Source organism: Protomyctophum parallelum, assembly GCF_964188405.1.
Source record: "Protomyctophum parallelum genome assembly, chromosome: 4".
NCBI lineage: Eukaryota > Metazoa > Chordata > Actinopteri > Myctophiformes > Myctophidae > Protomyctophum > Protomyctophum parallelum.
Genome location: NC_139700.1, coordinates 28,978,739 through 28,986,238, shown reverse-complemented (window position 1 = coordinate 28,986,238; position 7,500 = coordinate 28,978,739). Strand labels below are relative to the sequence as shown.

Below are 7,500 nucleotides of genomic sequence, written 5' to 3'. Positions count from 1 at the left end.
GGCCACTGTATAGCATTGTGTTTCTTTTTTATTATATATATAATCTTTATCCCACGATTTTGCAACCCCTTTTTCTCACCCAGGGATTATGTAATGTAAATCCTGGGCGCTACACGTCCTCTGCCAACCTGGGGGGGGGGGGGGCAGCGGACTGACCTCATGCTTCCTTCTATGCATGAGGAGTCCAAGCTGCTTCTTTTCACCTGACAGGGGGGAATTTCCCCAGCTGGACGTAGTGCGTGGAAGGAACAGGTTATTCTTTCCCCTCCATCAGGCGCCCCGGCTGGCCAGGGGGAGGTAGTTTAGAGAACAGGATTACGGCATGTTTTTTGTGAGGTATCTACCCTAGGGGACACGGGGAGAACATGCAAACTACAGATTCAAACCTTTTGTGTTTTCTCTTAAATGAACGTCCTACTCGATCACACTACAGCGTCACACAAAAGCATCAAAAGTAGCAGATCCACAAGCTTGAAACTTGGCGCGAATTCGCGCGTTTCAAGCTTGTAGATCTGCTACAAGCTACTTTTTTAATTGAATCGTAAAAAGTAACAGTTTTGGCTGTTTTTAGCTGCCCCCATTTGCACATACTTTCTGCCAGGCTATCGCCCCTATAAGAGAAAAATTGTCAAGGTTATTCCAACATGTTTTCCAAAAGAAAACAGCAGCCCATAATAATGCAGCTCACATGAGCTCTTCTTGCTTGGCTAAAGATTGCAGTCTGGCTATTTTCAAATAGCCAAAATTAAACAGAGCTTAAATACGGAACACCCTACCCCGCCAAGGACCCCTGGGGTTCCCCCGGACCACACATTGAGAGAAGGGGATACGCTGTGTGTCTCCAGAAGAGCATACGGGCGTTAATTAACACTCCTCGATTTCATTCACAGCCCATAAATATTCCTCTGTCTGCTCAATCCATCTGTGACTGCCATGTTCCACTTTTGTACACTTTTTCGTGCCTCTTAGGCACGCAGCGCTGTGAGCGCGGCGGCGCGAGCACCGCGCGGATGATTAAGATGGTGTCAGTCTGTTGAAAGCTCGTGTGTCCTCGGAGGGCGGAAGGAGTGGAGTGTGATGCGATTTCACCACGTTTCCTGTGCTGGCTCTCGTCTTACACACTTGTGTTTGGACACGATGTGCTCTCGTCCTCAAGGATGAGACCGCGGGACAGCCAGGGGTCGAGAGAGAAGAGGAGTCTGTCCCAGTGGTCCACAGCCATATTATTGCCTCTGACAGCCCACAGACTCATGATACTTGTACTATGGAATGACAAACATGTAGGCCACAAGTCCGGCTACAGAGACAAAGCGGCTACAGAAATGGCAGCGTATGTTAATACCTTATAACTTCAACAATTGGGGTGGTTGTATTTTGTCTCCATGCATGCTCTTCTAGACAGTATTCGCAAGGCAGCCAAGCCCCGGCCAAAGAGAGGAAACATTGAAGCGAAATGGACATGGTGGCCGAAAGTAGGTATAGGTATAGTGCAGCATGAGCGCCACTGGGCCTAGCTACGTCTCTATGGGTCCGTATGTGACACACACACACAAACGACTCGCGGTGCTCGTTCATGCTTTCTGCCCGGGCGTGTTCATGAGAGCTCCATTGAATTGAATGTGATTCTATGGCGTAGATACTAGGCCCACAATTTGCGGAGCCCACCACTTTTTCCAAACGCAAGAAGAAGGGGTGAAAATGCCTCATGAGTGAGCAACTTAATAATAATAATAATAATAATAATAATCTTTATTTATAGAGCACCTTTCAGACACAAGTGCAGTTCAAAGTGCTTTACATACAAGTAAATAATTCATGTAAATGCAAAAAAGGGTAAAATACAAAAGTAAAGCTTCAAATCTGGTCAATAGAATTCGTTAAAACTGAAAAAAGAATTTAAGATAAGGTTACAATAAAGTCAGTTAAAAGTAAGGGCATAGAAATGGGTTCAATGCAAGTGGATGGGAGGAGAATTATATTATTTATAACTCTATGGTGGCAACTTAACGGCAAGATGGTCACTGAGACATTTAGATGGTGTCAAAGGTCATGTCTCACCTAGACACAGGATCTGACACAAACTCTGACCTGATGGTCAAGATTCTATTTATTCCCATAGCAAGCAGGCTATCAGCTCAATGGTAAAAAAAATAAAAAATAATAAAGCAGCACTTGCGAAAGAAACCTGGTGCAAATCCAGAGAAAAGTTACATTTGTACTATAGTCTACTCTGGCTACTAAAGCACAGAATGCAGAATCTGGACAGTCTCACAGACTCGTTATGTAAATTGAGGGGGAACGGGTTCAGCACATTACGTATAGACACTACAAACCGGGCCGCCCACTGACTGGCTTTTTTGTTAACAGGATTTGGCCTAGTTCTGAACTAAGGTGAATGAATGACCCAATCCCGTCTGTGCAGATAAAAGGGGGCCAGCTGCACGTCGAGTGACCTCACCATGGCATCACCAAAGACCCCAGATTGATAAGGACACTGGTGAGAACAGCCTTACGTCACCCCCAAAGACCCCAGAATGATCAGGACACTGGTGAGAACAGCCTTATGTCACCCCCAAAGACCCCAGAATGAGCAGGACACTGGTGAGAACAGCCTTATGTCACCCCCAAAGACCCCAGAATGATCAGGACACTGGTGAGAACAGCCTTATGTCACCCCCAAAGACCCCAGAATGAGCAGGACACTGGTGAGAACAGCCTTATGTCACCCCCAAAGACCCCAGAAAGAGCAGGACACTGGTGAGAACAGCCTTATGTCACCCCCAAAGACCCCAGAAAGAGCAGGACACTGGTGAGAACAGCCTTATGTCACCCCCAAAGACCCCAGAATGAGCAGGACACTGGTGAGAACAGCCTTACGTCACCTCGCCGCTCCAGTCACAGAGACAGAGGGGGGAGGAAATAGGTCACTTGCCGATGATGAGCAATGAGCATTGTAAAACCCAGACCTTTGTCTCCTATAGAGTGACGAAACCACACGCATGTACTGTATGCCGCACGCACACGCGCACGCACACACACACACACACACACACACACACACACACACACACACACACACACACACACACACACACACACACACACACACACACACACACACACACACACACACACACACACACACACACACACACGCATACAAGCACAGATACACACATGTATGTTTGCTGAATGTGCACACATAGAGCTGTCATGATCGTGAACTTTTACTCATGCCGACTCATTTTCATTCAACACCCGTGAGGGGCGCTAATATATTAAAGTCTAACAGTTAGACTTTAATATATATAAATATATATTTTACATCATCATTACATCACCTAATCAACATGAGTTAGACTCTAACTCATGTTGAGTAGGTGATGTAATGGTGATGTAAAACAAACAGTGCACAACACAAACATTAAAGGGATTGTGACATTAAAAAAAAGGTTTTGGCATATGTATTTTTTTTATGTTTTCTAAGCTCAATTGCACCCAAAAAACCTGAACTTTTAACATTCAGTAGACTTTCTGTGGTCTGGGGTTTTCTGGCTCAAACAGGTGCTCTGATTTGCCGGCAGTTTGCGATGTAAGAGCCTGCAAATCCCATATATGTCAATGGGATTTGCCAGCAGATGTCACTGTTTTCACTGTCTTGCCTGTTTTCATTGTAGCTCAAAAGGCTTCCAAACCCCAAAGAAAACTCCAGACCACAGAAAATCCACTGAATGTTCAAAGTTCAGGATTTTGGGGTGTAATTGAGGTCATAAAACCTAAAAGAAAAACGAAAAATAAAAATAAATAAAAATGAATGTCATAAAACCTTTAAACGCCATTGACAATAAAGACACAATATGACGTACTGAGGGACAATATGACGTAAATTTTCCCTTCATTGTCAATGTCGTTTTTAAAACAAACAATTAAACCTGTATATAGGAGCCTCAAAAAAGAAAAAAGGAGGTGACCAAGTATAGTATATAGCCCTGAGGGACCCCGTCCAGATAAGTATAGGGTTTCAGTGGATAAGAAGAGGGAGGACACTCCAAAGTGCATGGTCAACTGGGGTCAGTGCACAGCACCACGTAGACTAGACTTAATTTAACCGCACGTGTAAGAACTTCAAATTAACAGTCCATATTTAAGCGTGTGCAGCACCTCTCTGTCACACCAATCACCACCACAGTGTGAAGACGGCCCGCTTCGCTCATGTGTCTAAGCCACGCGGCTCCAGGCCAACAGTCACAGCCTTTTAACGAGAACAGGAGTCTAAAAAAGCCCTGCCAAGTTTCCAAACGTCAAGCGACGATTCCGCATGTCAAGAGGGACGTTTGAGAACCCTCACAATTGTTATGTGCTAAAACATCATTGGATTCATTTAGTGTGACAAGCAGTAAAAAAAGTATATAGCGTGTGTGTGTGTGTGTGTGTGTGTGTGTGTGTGTGTGTGTGTGTGTGTGTGTGTGTGTGTGTGTGTGTGTGTGTGTGTGTGTGACATCAGGTAGAGTTTTGAGGACTTTAGGGATAGTTCACAATTATTTGAAGTTGTATGAAATACTTGAACTTAAGTTGGATTAAATACTAGCGTCATTTGTATTGTTGACCTATTTCTAAAATATTAGCGTAACTTTCGTTCAACTTTGACCCCTCTATCACATAGTGATATGGACGCAAAAAACATAGTTCCGTGTGATAGACGGGTCAAAAATTAACGAAAGTTGCACTATATGGTAGAAATAGGTCAGCAATACAAATGACACTAGTTTTGTGAATGTGATCTAATTTACTTTTAATGCGTGGCCCCCTGTGCCCCCCACAAAATGAACCGGAACTACTTAATATTTCACCAAAACCAGAGCAGAACTCCCACCACGGGACTCGGGCAATCAATTAATACAGTTGCAACCACTGTATTAATGGCAAGTATTTCATACAACTTAAGTAAAAAAAAAAGCATGAGCTTATTGGCATGTATACTGCTTTTTGAACAGGCAAGTTAGTATAGCGCCTCCTCTGGGTGAGTACCTATATGTACGTTAGTATAGCGCCTCCTCTGGGTGAGTACCTAGTACGTTAGTATAGCGCCTCCTCTGGGTGAGTACCTATATGTACGTTAGTATAGCGCCTCCTCTGGGTGAGTACCTATATGTACGTTAGTATAGCGCCTCCTCTGGGTGAGTACCTATATGTACGTTAGTATAGCGCCTCCTCTGGGTGAGTACCTATATGTACGTTAGTATAGCGCCTCCTCTGGGTGAGTACCTATATGTACGTTAGTATAGCGCCTCCTCTGGGTGAGTACCTATATGTACGACCTTTATTCATGTGACCTGCGTCTTTTTAGCACAAACACGGGCAAACGTCAGGTCGTCAAATGACCGGGCTGTCAGACAACACAGCCAGGGGGGATCAAATGTGACACCCTCCTCTCCAAAACGTTGTTGTTTCGCTTGCAGAGAGCACTGAAATGCCACGCTCGGCAACCGGGCAGAGAGGAGCGTCTTTAGAAATGAATCCATGACAGAGAGCGTTTACCATAGAAATGCATGACAGAATGTGCTTACCATAGAAATGCATGACAGAATGTGCTTACCATAGAAATGCATGACAGAATGTGCTTACCATAGAAATGCATGACAGAATGTGCTTACCAGTCAAATGCATGACAGAATGTGCTTGCCTATACCATAGATATGTGTGACAAAAAGGCACTGCATCTCATAAAACGCAGTGTGTTTACACGGCTCCCTCACATGTAGCCCTGCCGCAATAGAGGGGCTTGTACCTTGAACCTTGAGCTAAAACATAGCAGGTCCAAAAGTCCAACATGAACAGCTGCGAGGAGAAGGGGACTTTAAAAGATTCCTAGTATAGTGTAAACACCCTCTGCCTCCCTCCGCTCCCTCCTTATAATGAGCAGGGTAACAGGCTCAGAATAGCAGGTGTGTTAATTAGCGGATTACAGCCAAGCGGCTATAAATGACAGCGGGAGGCCTTTTTTTTTATTGGCTGCACACGTGTGTCTGCTGGGGACAGGAATAGTGTGTCACCCCGGCCACCCCGCCACATCTCAGATTTACGGCACACACACTCGCACACGCGCGCATGCACACACACGCACACATGCGCGCACACACACACGCGCACGCGCGTGCACACATGCACGCACACACGCAAGCAAGCACATATGCCAAAACAGACAGGAAGGGAAATTGAGACGGGTATGAGGTAGTGGTAACTTAGAGACAGAGACAGAGGAAAGAGAGAGGAGATGGAGATAGTTTATGGGTGTAAAGGCTAAATGGGGCCTTGGAGACCAGGTAAACATTGCAGGGCAGGGTTGAACTGAAAACCACATTATGTGTGCCGTTTGTTGTGAATGGTATAGCCTACACACAGAGAGAGGCTAGAGGCTCGATGTCCATTCACATATACCTGTGTAAACAACAGTTCAACACCATGCGTGTAAAGGAGGCGGATTTGCTGTAATATGAAGCAGCTTGATTTGCTGTTAGTGTGTCTTATATAGACATAAGTGTACCTGAGCAGAGCCCTGCAGAGAAAAGACAAGTGCAGGAAAACAAGGACGAAAGTGATTTTAGACGAGCAGGCTAATTATGACAGTTATTGTGTTTTTGCTGATGCCGACTATGGCAATTCTTTTTGTTGGCTTGTTTATTTATTTATTTAGCAAATATGTACACCCAGTTTAGATCCTTCAACGAAATTCTTCCTTTTTATAATAAGGTTAAAATGTTATCACACACTTTTAGCAGTTAAAGCATGTGTGTGCAGTGTGCGCGTGTGCGCATGTGCGTGTGCGCGTGTGTGTGTGCGCGTGTGTGCGCATGTGCATGTGTGTGTGTGTGTGTGTGTGAGACAGGCAGGGACAGCAGCCCTCGTGCAAAGTGTCACTCTACACCATCGGATCATCTGTCACCATATCAGGAGAAAGAGACGTCACCTTGAGATAGGGCAGGTTAGGGTGATGAACACAGTGTGTGTGTGTGTGTGTGTGTGTGTGTGTGTGTGTGTGTGTGCGTGCGTGCGTGCGTGCGTGCGTGCGTGCGTGCGTGCGTGCGTGCGTGCGTGCGTGCGTGCGTGCGTGCGTGCGTGCATGCGTGTGAATGACAGCAGAACGGAAGGAAAAATATATATTTGTTAAATCTTTATACTGTGCATGTATTTACCCTCATAATATCACATACAAATTACACATATTATGTGTTAACACATGTACATGTGTGTGTATGTGTGTGTGCCAGTGTTGTGACTAACGCCCTTACATCGCGTTACGTTACATAACGTTATTGTGCGAGCGTTACCCGCGTTATGGCGTTATGTCAACTTATGTGATCAGTGAAAAGTCTCGCAGCTCCGTGAGTCAGTCTATCATACAGGCGTCTCTGTGCTGCTGACTGCAGTGCAGAGACTAGAGAGCGCTCTCTGTGTTGACAGTTTCGTTTGTGCAGTCATACTAGCCTCTCAGCCCACATG

General features: G+C 45.2%; 1 protein-coding gene across 5 annotated transcripts in view; it reads right to left on the bottom strand.

Annotated features, from left to right (window-relative positions):
- Positions 1-7,500, bottom strand: part of dusp8a (dual specificity phosphatase 8a) — a 103,170-nt gene that overhangs the window by 21,829 nt on the left and 73,841 nt on the right. The window lies entirely within an intron of this gene.